Below are 13,049 nucleotides of genomic sequence, written 5' to 3' on the forward strand. Positions count from 1 at the left end.
ATAGTAAACAAGATTTCTTAAAAAGCCAAAGAGATGAGAAATGACAGACGATAAAGACTTTCCCTTGCTCTGGCTGACTAAAATTAGCAGCACTACAACATGACATCTATAAATTAAGGCAACTTTACCTTAGTGACCAAATAGTAAGATAAAGGAACTGCTGAACAGCAACGCACTTGTGCAGAACTCTTGTTCACACTTCCCTGTCAGCAGATGCAGAGACACTGTTGGGGGAGGTAAGATCGAACAGAGATAAATGCTGTCCATGACAGAGGCCACATATTGATTTTTAGGAAATAGAGACAGACCTCCTCAAGATTTAATCTTCTTTTCATTAATATTTACAACCATTAGAATTATAAGTAGAGCCTCGTTTATCAGGTTGTCTTCCTTATGCATTTCTTACGGCAATGTTGCTAATTTACTTGCTGTATTACCTAGACGACATTACAACTGAAGATCTTTCAAACACATCACGTGGAAGTACTGATTTTTTTCCCGGATGTGGTTTCTTGAATTTCGCTTGCCCCTGACAGTTGGGGAAAGAGATGAGGAGGCTCTGCAGCCTCTCACCCTGCTCCAGGGCTGGGATGCCCACACTTAGGGTCAGCCTCAGCGGGCACAGCCAGGTACCCCAAGAGCTGTGCAAGAAATGCCAGGGAGGAGAGCCTCCTCTTCCTCCTCCTCCCCTCTACACTCAAGCGTTGTGCCAATTTGTTCAGAATAAATGTATTGGATTGCTTCATTTTGGATACCAGGAGGACTACTGAATGTGTGAGGTTTCTGCATCATTTCTACCTGTGACATTTAAAGCCGAGCTAATGTAATCTGAAAAGGCACATTTCCCTGAAATGGAAACTCATACTTGATACGTCAAACAGAACGTTTTAATTGTCTGCACCCTCACGCTGCTGCATTTGTTAGTTTAACATCTCCATTCTACTCTTCTGATAAATGGGCCCCATTTAAAGGCAGAACAGGCCTTGCTCACAAGGTTGAGCAGCCAGCGGGTAAGTAGGATATTTTGGAAATGTGTGATGACACCTAGAGAAATAGGGATGTTTTATCAGACAGTGCCTATCTAATTCATGGACAGAGATCAATATCAAGCTACTGTCTCCTCATCCATCTTCTGACTAAGCTGTTCTACCACCATGCTCTCCCTTCCTCTCTCCCAGAAAGATTTAAACTTTTTTAGTTCTTACACAACGAAGACGACATTTTGCACTAAAAGAGGCAAATTAGCAGTTTATTAATGAGATTATTGCTTTTTCAAACTTTTTTGTTTACTGATTACATTGTAGGAAGAAAACACGCTTCCCTGTATGGTAGTCCTGGCAGCAAAATATCTCTGACCCTTCAAAGGTGAAAGGGATGCTTTCTGCAAACGGGACATGAGGTGCCTTAAGCACAACAGCTGTGCTGTGCTTTAATAACTGAATATTCAGAAGAATTCATTCCAGGCAAGCAACTACAGTCAATCCCATTCTGCAGCTACACGTTCAAGGTGTTATCCTCAAAGGCCCAAACTGGTAAAGGACTTCCATAAGCTGCAAATGAAAAATTACATGTGTCAACCTCATCCTGGGCTCATCTCTGCATTCTGCACTACTGCAGAGTGTCTTTGGTTGAGATTTCTTTCTTCTCTCAACAAGCACATTTGGTTGCGTCTCCATTCTAATCTAACCTCTACAACAGCTCAATGAAATCCTTTTTCTGTCCATTATCCTCACTGAAGCGGCTGGGTTGGAACAGTTGCTCTTTATTCAGTCTGCATATAAGGAGAAAGCAACCTCCTTTCTGGAGGTAGTTGGACCAATACAAAACCACCCTGACAGCACAAGCTATAAGGGTAAAGGAGTTAATTCCCTTCAGCTTGGTTTGATGCAAGAAAAAAAGAAAAAAAAACCAAACCAAAACTGGAATAACAGTGAAGAAAGGGAAGCAAGAGAGCTCACTGTTGGTGCAAAGAGACTGAAAATTCTGAACAAAGCGACCAATTTCTAAATTATTATTGTTGCTCTGTTCAGAGAGCATTCTTGGAAAATCCACTGCATCAAAGATATATAGGACTCCATTATCGATTTCTTTTTCCAATAAACACAACACCTGATACATTAACTTTTTACTCCTATCAAAGGGTACATTCTCTCTTTCTTTCTGTATATATAAATAAAACACACACACTGTAGACATACAGACATTATATAGTAGGCTCGCAAGCACAGGCCTGCAAATGTAGGACCTTAGGCACCTTTAGGAAACCTTCATGGGATTTCATTTCACATTTACTCAGCTTGCCATGCTTCCAGAGGGACTCTGCATGCCCACTCTGCAAGAGACCAAGCCCCTCTTTACCCTGCAATTCTCTATCAACTGCCACATCAGTATAAAATGGCTACGCATCAGTGATTAAAAACCCTCAAAAGTAAATGTTTACCTCTTCATCATGGCACATACTCCCTGAGTCCTTCCATCTGGCCCCTTTAGTCTGCTTCCGGGGCTTCTCAGAAATGATACTTTCTCTAGCCTGTTTTCTCAGACTCAGACTTCTACTATTTTGCTGTAATTTTTCTGCATATGAAGAATGGAAAACTTACGCTTCCAATCTTTAGCATTATGGTCAAGCTATTCCTGTTTTAGCCTGATTTATATATAGCTTGTACAGATCCGATCATATCTTACTTAATCATTCTATTAATTTTATCTTAGTTGATTACACATTAACTAATCTCAATCAGTTCTCTCCCATTACTTCAACAACTTCGAGGTATTGGTCTCTTCTGTCCTCTGCTTACAATAAAATACAGTTTTTTCTGAACACTGTAATACAATAATGAAATGTTTCTTTAATGCAAAAATATCTAAATTCCAGGCAGCAGCCATCAGCATAGCTCATTCAACCACACAATCTAGCTTTCAGATCATTTATGATCTATGTACTGGTAATGCCTTCAAAAACCCTGTTCCTTTTCATTTGAATACAAACTGGGCATGGAAGGGTGTAAATTTTCAGAAAATTTCAATCCTAATCCCAAACATCACCTCTTCCTTCTCTCAACACACTGGGAAACCTCCTTTTCCCAGCACTTTCTTCTTCTTCACACACGTTGTAAGGAATGGGGAAGCATTTGCGCAGAAGAATAGGCTTCCCCAAATCGCTAGCCTGCCTCCCAGCACAAAGAGGACAGTGCAGGAGAGAGCTCAGCCCTCCCACTCCCATCAGAACTGCATCTGAAACGAGTCCCAATACAGAGTTTAAAACTCTTCAAGAGGAGCAGAAAGCTTGTAAAATGTGCTACACAGTAATAATAATTCATTCTATGGTTTCCACTATTATACTTCAAACCACTTTCACATTGCTATTTCTTCTTAAGAAAGGCAGGTGAGTTGTTCCACTAACTGAAAACTCTATCTCATGCTTAGCCTGCAAGTCAAAGTTATTTATTGGACATTTAGCTCAAGTAATTGAGTGCAAAAAGTGCTTTACAGTACTTTATTGCCACATGTAAAAGATAATAGTGAAATTCCCATTGCTTTCAAGTAGAATTAACCACTATTTGAATAATTCGCCTCAAAGGATATCATTTGTAAAATACAGTAAAACGTAATATAATATATACACAAAGTTAATTGGCAGTCTACAGATCAAAAAGGCTAAACAATGCTGCTAACTTAAATCTCATCACTGCAGAAACTGAAAAAGAATTTCACAAAAATCTTGCTCATGAAACTATTTTGGAATTTCTTGCCTTATTGTTAAGAAATTACTATCATCTGTCTTTACCTTTAGTTATTCCAGTTATAAGTACCACTGTTTATTGTGAAAGCAGGTGTACTTGTGGAACATCAGGTATGGATGCTACTCATTCCTCACCACCTGTGTGGTGCATGCCTTATAAAAAAGGCACGTGGGCTACAACCATACACAGTGGACTACCTGCCTGGAAGAGCCCTGGGCACTGGTGACCACCTTCCTTCCTACCTGCCCTTCAGAGAGACAGCGCAAGCACAATCTCATGAGGATGACTGACTCCAAGCAGTTGCCTTTCAACACACACCAGGGCTAAGGAAGAACTCAGGACTGGCAGCTAGACTGGACTTTCTCAGAGCAAAGAAAAAGCCCCAAATTATTCAACTATAGGAAATATGCCCAAATATCCAGGACTGAGGCACTGGAGGATGGAAGCAAGCGGCAAGTGTAACTGCAGTAAAAGCTGAGATCAGTTCACAGAGAACACCCATCTGGAGGATGAAGAGCAGCTTTGTGGAACTGGGAACCCTTAGTTCTGCCAGTTGAGTCTGAAGAAGGCAAGGAAAAAAGTTAGCACCTTTGTCAGGGAGCTGGCAGCCTGCTTGTCACAGGAGAAATCCTCGTCTGCAGGTTGTGGAGGCTGGAGCCCAGCAACACAAGCTGTGAGAGGCCTGTATTCGAAGGTGCCTTCAGCACCTGCCGAAGTAGCAAAGGAGGACTGCAGGGGAGACAACATGAGGAAGGGGAAAAAAAAGAAAAAAAAAAAAAAAAAAAGAAAAAAATGGGAAAAAAAGGAAAAAAAAAAGAAAAAAGGGGAAAAAAGGAAAAAAGAAAAAAAGAAAAAAGGAAAAAAGAAAAAAGGAAAAAGGAAAAAAAAGGAAAAAAGAAAAAAAAGAAAAAAAAAGGAAAAAAAAGAAAAAAAGAAAAAAAAAGAAAAAAAAAGGGGGGAAAAAAAAAAAGGAAGAGGAAGTGCTCCAGAAAGGTCAACACTGAAAATTCTAAAATAGAAATCTGAAGGTCCAGAACACTTTTACTTCTTGGCATTGTTTTTGTAATATACCAATAGAGAGCACATTATCTCATTTGTCTGATTCATACATACTTTTTTTTTTCCCCTTATGAAAATTTTGATATTTTTTACTCTTCACCCCATAGGACAGAAATATAGGCTAGATATCATGCCCTCATTAGCGCACCTGACATTTTATCCAGTGATCTGATCATTCTAATGGGATTCAAGTCTGATGTCCCAGTCACTCATTTTTTTTCTATTAGTCTCTCCATGGTCTAATTTTCCCAGTGCAACTTATTATTCTCACTGACTCTTGTTAGTGGAGAAGATGGTACTAATGATGAAGCATGTCTAATTTCCTTTTCATCTTGTTGGGAAAATGGTATTGTCTTTCCTTGAGGCTTGCACTTTTCTTTCTCTCACACCCACACATACAGACACAGAGTTATCGGTCGGTGATAAAAATGTTTAGTCTCTGTTCTGCAAATGAACTATAAATCCACAGCTCAAACCCACATAGAGGAACTTGCTAAATCCCATAGTTCCTAACTGGGCCACACTCCCAGCTATTGAAGCCAACGGGAATTTTCCCAAATGAAATCAGATCTTTGCCCAAGTACTTATTGTTAATTCAGGGAAGCTATCACCTTCTTGAAACGCACTGCTCTCTGTTGTGACAGTGAGTTTGGAAGTTTTGGGGCAGGGGATGAGGGTCCATGTAAAATAGTTACGCTATCTGGCTGTCATGCTGATTTCCTCGGTGGTAATTCAGCGCTATCATCTGTTTCCTGGAATCATTTGCAGACACCAGCTGTCAATGGGAGTTTTGCATTTAGCCATAAGAAATAAATGCATCTGGACACCAGATTTCTTACAGCTTTTTCTGGTATCCATCAGAACACTTTTTGGGGGGAAATATATATCCAATTAGCCTCTTGCTATGCAATTCTTTCAAACATTTTGTCTTGCAGGAATTTCCATCTTCCCCCACTTCTCCACCCCTGTTTTCTTTTCTGCAATCAGAGAGATTCTCTACACTTACAACCTCATTTACCAATATTTCACCTTAGGCTGACAGTTTTCAAATAAAATTCTCAAGGCAAAGACTGACACCAGAACCAGACAACACACAGTTATCACAGTGCTGTTCATAGCTTCCCGGAATATCCAATTACCTTTGCTGTGTTACAGCAGTCCATAGAGGTTTATTCTGATGTTCACTACAGCTGCCAGGAAACAATTGCTCAGGAGCCATTGATGTTTGTGAGCCTGCACCGGCTCACGCACACAGATGGGGCTTCTGAGTCCTTGTTTGGGAAGGGGGATGTACGCTAATGAACCGCGCAGCCCTTGAGTCCGCAGGCATCTAAGTGTCCTGTTTTTAAGCGTTACTGAACTTTGTGTTTCACTGACATGCCCCCAGGGGTTCTCAAAGTCAAGCTACTCCCACCTTCAAGGTAACAGCCTAGCTTTAAGACCTTGATCCTGAACACACGCGCTCCAGAAAATGCACCCGTCTTGGACTGCCATAACCCATCACTACCTGCTTATCACAATACAGACTCTACCAGAGCTCAGCAATGCTAAAACAGCCCAGAGCTGAGCCAGTGCTCATCAATCTGTTGTTGCAACCTGAGATGGAAGATTTCATATGGATCAGACATCAGAGAATTTATATCAAACCAAACAGTGCCTGTTACTGCCATTCGTGTGCATCCATATTTTCTGTAGAGTGAGAAATAGATTTTACAGTGCTCAGATGGAGCCATCATCAGGCACAGGGCTTCAGCCTTCCAACTGGATTTTGCAGCAATCTGACGCAGCCCAGATGCACTTACAGCACTGCTGACCTAACAGTATTTGGGTATATCCAAAGCCCTGGCTTTTAAGACAGCCTGCAAACCAGTCCAAGCTATTACTCTTCTTGCTCTGGCTGTGTTACAAGATGTTTGACAAAACCAGGCCAATGCCCCAAATCCTAAGATTCCTCTCAGACACACATCTACAAACACACTGTCCGTTGTTAGAAATGTCCCCAGCAGAGCTCAGACACTGCAATGCTTAGTGCTGGTGTCCTAGACTTGACCTGTCCGTGCCTATCACTCAGGCTTGCTCTCTGAAAGAAAAATGAAGCAATGACCTTACCAATACAACTTTCCTATGAGAGATTAAATTTAGGTTTTTTGGTTTGTTATTCATTTTTTTTTAAAGTTAAGCTTTAAGCAGTCTAGAACTTCCCCCTCCCCAACTCTCGTTTAGCATTTAGAGCGCATACAAAAAAAATCTTTTTGTATCTGACTCATCTCCTCCTCTTCATCTCCTGGCAAAGAGGCTTTGGATCTACAGCTCTACACTGTATATTTTTCTGTGTTGGTTATGATGGCCATAAACTATTTAAATTCCAGTAGCACTCCAAAGATGCAGAGAACTGACACAGAGGAAGGCACATCCTCTTCCCTCGGTGCCAGCCGTCTATTAAGACCTACCCTGCAATGCTACTCTGATAGGGCATCCACATAACGTCCATGCAGAGTCCCTCAAGCCTCTAGATACACCAAGGACAAAATTATTACGATCCTTACAATGCAAGTAAGGTGAGGGCATGTGCTAACTGACACACGTTTTGATAACCCTGCTTTCTTCTTAAGGGTCTAGATGTCTTTTGCTGTTTAAGCAGGCTACAATGCTGAAGCAAATCATGAAGACATTTTGAAGGAAGAAGGAGGAATATAGAGGACAGCAAAATCTGAGATCTGGAAAAAACATGACCTGAATAGAAGTTGAAGGAACTGGGGTTGTCTAGAGAAAACAACACTGAGGCAAGATGTCATATACAAAACACAGCTATTGAAAAGAAAAGAAAAAACTCTACTGTGGGTAGGACAAGAAGTAATAGTTTTGAAGCAGTCCAAGGGAGATTTTGGTCATATATTAGGAGAATAAACCAAACTCACTCACAGTATAGACAATGAAGCACTGGAAGAGACTGACTGGAGAGGCTGCAGTATCTCCAAGACCAGACAAGACAAGCACTTCTTGTGGATGAGCGATGGATGGGCAATGCCGCCTGTCTGCCTGCCCAGCCTCCTCACTGCCCCCCAACTCAGCTTTTATGAGACTCACAATTCTGTTATGAAAGAAGAGACAGGTAAGAGAAGGCAAATAAAAAGATCATTAGAGCACATACAATGCATTCTGACATGAAAACTATGGTAGGTTTAATGTACAGATGCAAACATGCTGCAGAACTGTTGTAATAGAGTTACGGTAACTTTTTTGTGTTACAATTTGGCTGGAAATGACAGTTTGGTATTACATGCATGAGTACAGTTCCTCTACTCCTCCTCCGGAGGCACGTTATCAGTTGTGTTATTATCTTTGCCTTCTGGATAAGCTGTGTAGTGAGTTCATGTTAGCAACTGAAAAATGAAACTACTAAGAAAAGAAAAGAACAAATATAAACATGATTTTAGTGTCTAACCTACTCTTTTCCTTATCTCATCTCTCAGTCTTCTTGACAGCTAGTATTCTGCCCCCCTGGTGTACTTTAGATGGACAAGGATCTGCTTTGTTCTGGGCTTATTGTTCACTGATAAACTAATCAGCTTATAACAGGCTCACTATAAAAATAAAACAAACTGGGCAAAAAAGCAGAACACTCAAAAGCTCGCTACTTCAAGTACAAGATACTTTTCCAAGGTATTTACATGTCTACAAATGCAGCAGCTCCCCTTGTCCACTAGGTACCCAAGCAGACTATATATCCAAGTCACACCCTCCTCTGTATCTTTGAAGCTTAAATACCTTTTTGAAATTTTATCCTACACGTTTAATTTTATTGCTATCCAAATATATCTATTTAAGCATATATTACGATTTAAGTCTACGGACTTAGGTTCCCCTGACCTCTGCAGTGATGATTTAATGACTCTCAGGACTCGTCTGTTCTGGTGATCATTCAAGGTTAACACCTTGGAGTACATTCACCCTCAGATCCCAAGTGTTGCAGTAATGTAATTCTAGCACCGTGTGCTAATTTAACTCAAGTGACTTTCACAAATGCAATCCCAAACTAACTGAAACATGGATTATTCCCTGTGCTTGCCCTGAACACTGATTAAGAGAAAATGCATTGAATTTTATGTATAGAGCATATTTTCCTCATACCTACATTTAACTTCCAGTCACGCTGATCTTAATTATTTCCTCCTGAGGCAAGAATAAAACATTGATCGCTATTGCTCAGTTGCACAGAAGGATGATGGGTACAGAAACACCCCAAACTGGTACCCTTTAAGCCAATGTTTAGTGATGCTGCCAGCAAGAACTCCAAAGAGCTGTGGCTGCGGCCATCCATCACAGAGGCCCAAGTGCCCAGCCCATACACCCCATGCATTTCCAGAGCCACAGGAACTGCTCTGAAGGCTGTCTGACTTCTAAGTACTTGTATAGATCGACTCTCTGGAGACCATGAGATCATTTTTTAGTGCAACAACTAAGAACAATTTAGCACTTACTATGTAAGGATTTTTTAATAAAATACAACAGAAGTCATTAACAACATACATCTTCCTTCAGAAAAACACGCTGGCAACGTAAGTCTTTCATTGTACATTTCTTAAAGTTAAGAAGCTATTTTTACAAGAATGTTCTTCATTTTTTGTGAGAAGACCATAGACAGAATACTTTGATCATGCAACACTGCACATCAGGGAAACAAGTGGCAAAATGAGACTGACCTCCTGCATTTTTGTCTCAGCATCTCATAATCAAAGTTACATTTCCAATTTGAAAAAAATCTGGGGCTCACTACATGCATACGACCATGGTTAAGTGTGGATATATTTATAATTACGTGGAACTCCGAGTTCAAAGTCTACCATTCCAATGTGTCCTTAGCAGAAAAACAGGGATTCAGTCAAGCATTAGAGGAAAAACCTTGTGAGGAAGGGAGGGACAGAAAGAAGAAACCTCTATTTCTTGTCAGCTACCAGCACTGGCACTCAAACAACAGTGAGTGATTTCAAACAGAACATTTCTGTGGAAAGTTGACATTTTACTTCAAGCTTTATTAAATGCCAGATGCCCTCACTGCTTTCTGATGAAGAAAATCCAAGAACAACTTTAACCCTTGGCAGAGTCTGCACTTGAGGCAAAACAAATCCAGATCTCTTGCTGCTTTTTAATGGAAAACACTTTCTCTCGTGAATTCCCTGAAGTCATTTACAGAGTCTCATATGGTTTTGTCCATTCTGTTAAAATCAGAGTGGTCCTGAAAGATTCTGAATTCTTACCAATGCAGAATTCTGGTTCAGTGAAGTCTGGGACCCATCTGGAAATAAGTAACCTAAAGCCAGAATTATGTCCCTCTCCTAAAAAACTTGAAAATAACAAGTTTTCCTATTATCTTAGGGTTAATTTCAGACAGCTGTGGCAAAAGCACACCAAGGAAAGAGAAGAACTAGCAAGTCTAATAGAAAAAAAGATGAAAGGAAGGGGGAAATAGGGGGCCTCAAGATTGGAAAGTAAAGAAGAAAATTGATAGGGAAAAGGAGAGAGACATCACCCCAGCTCTGCCCGGTGCTGGCATGCTTGAGGAGCCTCTTAGCCCTGTTTCTCAGCTGAAATCCAGTCCGCTTTGCTCACCTTAGAAATGAACTGAATGAAATATGAGCCACTCTCTTCCAACAGGACTAGCTAAAGGCATTGATGCAGGTTTAGGGTTGGCTTTATGGAGATTTAAAGGACTCAAATAAAAGATTAAAAATAAAAGAGATTGATTTTAAAATATATCTAGTATTGTGAAAGAGCTTTGGTACCTCAACGATCTTTTACTGCCTTCTATCAGAGAACACACGCGGGGCATTTTCAATTACTTTAATTACGTGTCAGGGTTATTGATGCACTGAACCCTGCCAGACATTCCACAACATTATCTTTAATCGCTAGCATTTTCTTATCTCTGTTCCAAGTAAAACTATTTTCAGTTATATTATTGGATAAAACGAGAATGAAATACTGCCTTTAGATTGAATTTTAAAAGATAAAAACCTCAATTTTTCTCACTCATCATAATAAAATAATTATCACACTGACATTATTTACCTTTGTAAAACTTTAAAAAAGTCTTTCTGGCATAACTCTAGGACTAAAGTTCCTGCAGTTTTTTAAATACTTTACTAGAGACCTCGAATCCCAGGAATTCAAGCAGCAAAGAAAACAACAGTAACGCTACCTCTATGGATGGAGGCAAAAAGTTGAACTGGCTACATGTATTTCCTCAGATTCTTTCTGTCTGTGAACCATCAGAAGAAAAAAGGAAAAAAAAGGTCCTGAAATGAGGCCATCAGTGTAAATCAGCACAGGTCCACTGAAGTCACATTTTGGTCACTGAAATTGATATATATGATTACCAGAGGGTGAAATGCTGCTCTCAGAAAGATTTCTGGGTGCTGCTATAATGACATCCAAAGTATATGTGCCTAACGGCACTTGCATATTGTGAAGTTGGTTAGATGGTAACAAAACTACTTCAATCTGCAAGTAACTGCAGAGACTAAACGGGACTCCTGGATTGAAATGGTCCTGCCTATCACTCTTCAAACTCGTCTAAAGGAAGAATTTGATAGAGCAGAACAAGCAAACTGAGGGAATTGCACATTTTGATATAGGGATCAATACACTCTTGCTAGCTAGCCACAGGAACCAAAATTGCATCTCCTGAAATAGCAGATGGAGGGCAGGTGATGTTTGCGCTGCATTTCTGTCAGGAAAACTCAGTCAGGAGATGGCAATGCCCATTCTACAGCAGATGGCCCACAGGACTTTGTCCTCCCCTCCATCAAGGTATGTTGTTTAGGACAGACAAGGAAAGTAAGACAGAGAGCAGGATGGATTTTGGTAGCAGTTGATAATACAGTATCTTGATGTCTCATTTCTGTTACGCGGGAGAATTACAGGACTTGTATACAGGATCAGATTTAAGCCTATTATTATGGAGGACTGTTAGTGCATAACCACCCTATATTTACTATATTCAACAAGTCCTTGTCCAGTAAGATGTTTCATGGTTCTTATTGTACAATGCCATGGGTAAAGCCTATTTAGGACTTCACGCAGAGGTCTATATAGGATCTCTGTCAAGAACTCAAATTACTTCTACATCCTTCTGAGTCCAGGTTTCTTCCAGGATCGGACCAGGAGGCAATGACCCCTTGAGGGAAGCAGAACCTACCCTGAGCATAGATGACTTCTCCAATTTCTGCTCTTCTCATCACTTGGGAAGTCTGCTCTGTGTAGAACTTAAATAATATATTTACATTTTACTGAGGGAACACCAAGCAGCCAAATAATACAGCACTCTGACATACTGCTGCACAAAAATCCCCAAACTGTGAGCTCTACCCCTCCAATAGCTAGCATCCAAAATTCTACCTCATTATGTATTCCTAAAGCACTCTGCAATATTTGTGCTATAATGTCTACAAAGCATATTTCTACTCCAAAATAGATTGTATCCTCTGTTATGCTCAATGCCACAAGAGCTATTCCAGTTTATAAGGGTCTTTCCAAAATAAGCAAAATATCTATGGCTTTCTGCACGATTCAGCTGAAGTATAGGTCCCTTGTTTTGAACAGCCTGTCAGCATGAGCAATCCACAGCCCACCACAAAACTCCTGCAGCTGCCCCCCTTGCTCGTTGCCAGATACGATTTTTACGATTGCTTATGCCCAGCGGTATGCTGCATTCCTAGGCATAGGTATGTGGGGTTTTCCCCTTTTTCCAGGCTGTCTTGTTCCCAGTCCAATGAATACCGTTGCCCAACCAGAGGGGAGAAGCTGAGAAAACCTCACAGTCCTGATGACCCGAGAGCTTTCGAGAGAGAAACGCTGCGGCCAGCTAGCCACAGGGGTCTGCAAGCAAGGATCTGGTCGGAGATGAAACTCAGTCTCCCTTCAGTTATATTTTCCCACCTGCAGCTATGTTAAAAACAAACAGAAACAAAACCAAACCAAAAAACCCTAAACAAACCACACCTCAAAGTTCTGCAGTACTGCTTTACAGAGTTTACGAGTTCAGCCCAAGTAATGGGAACGGCATTTTAATATGCTGCATCATTTCTCAGTTGCTGAGTAAGACAACAGAAGTAAGAAGCAAGCAAATAAACAGAATAGGAACAAAATGTTGCTGCTGACACACACACACACGCCCCCCCCAGTGCTCTGGATGTGAGTGATCTCTCACTTTCCCATTACAGCACCTCTGCTTCACAAAAATAAATA

This window comes from Grus americana, chromosome 7, assembly GCF_028858705.1.
Source record: "Grus americana isolate bGruAme1 chromosome 7, bGruAme1.mat, whole genome shotgun sequence".
In the NCBI taxonomy this organism is placed as follows: Eukaryota; Metazoa; Chordata; class Aves; order Gruiformes; family Gruidae; genus Grus; species Grus americana.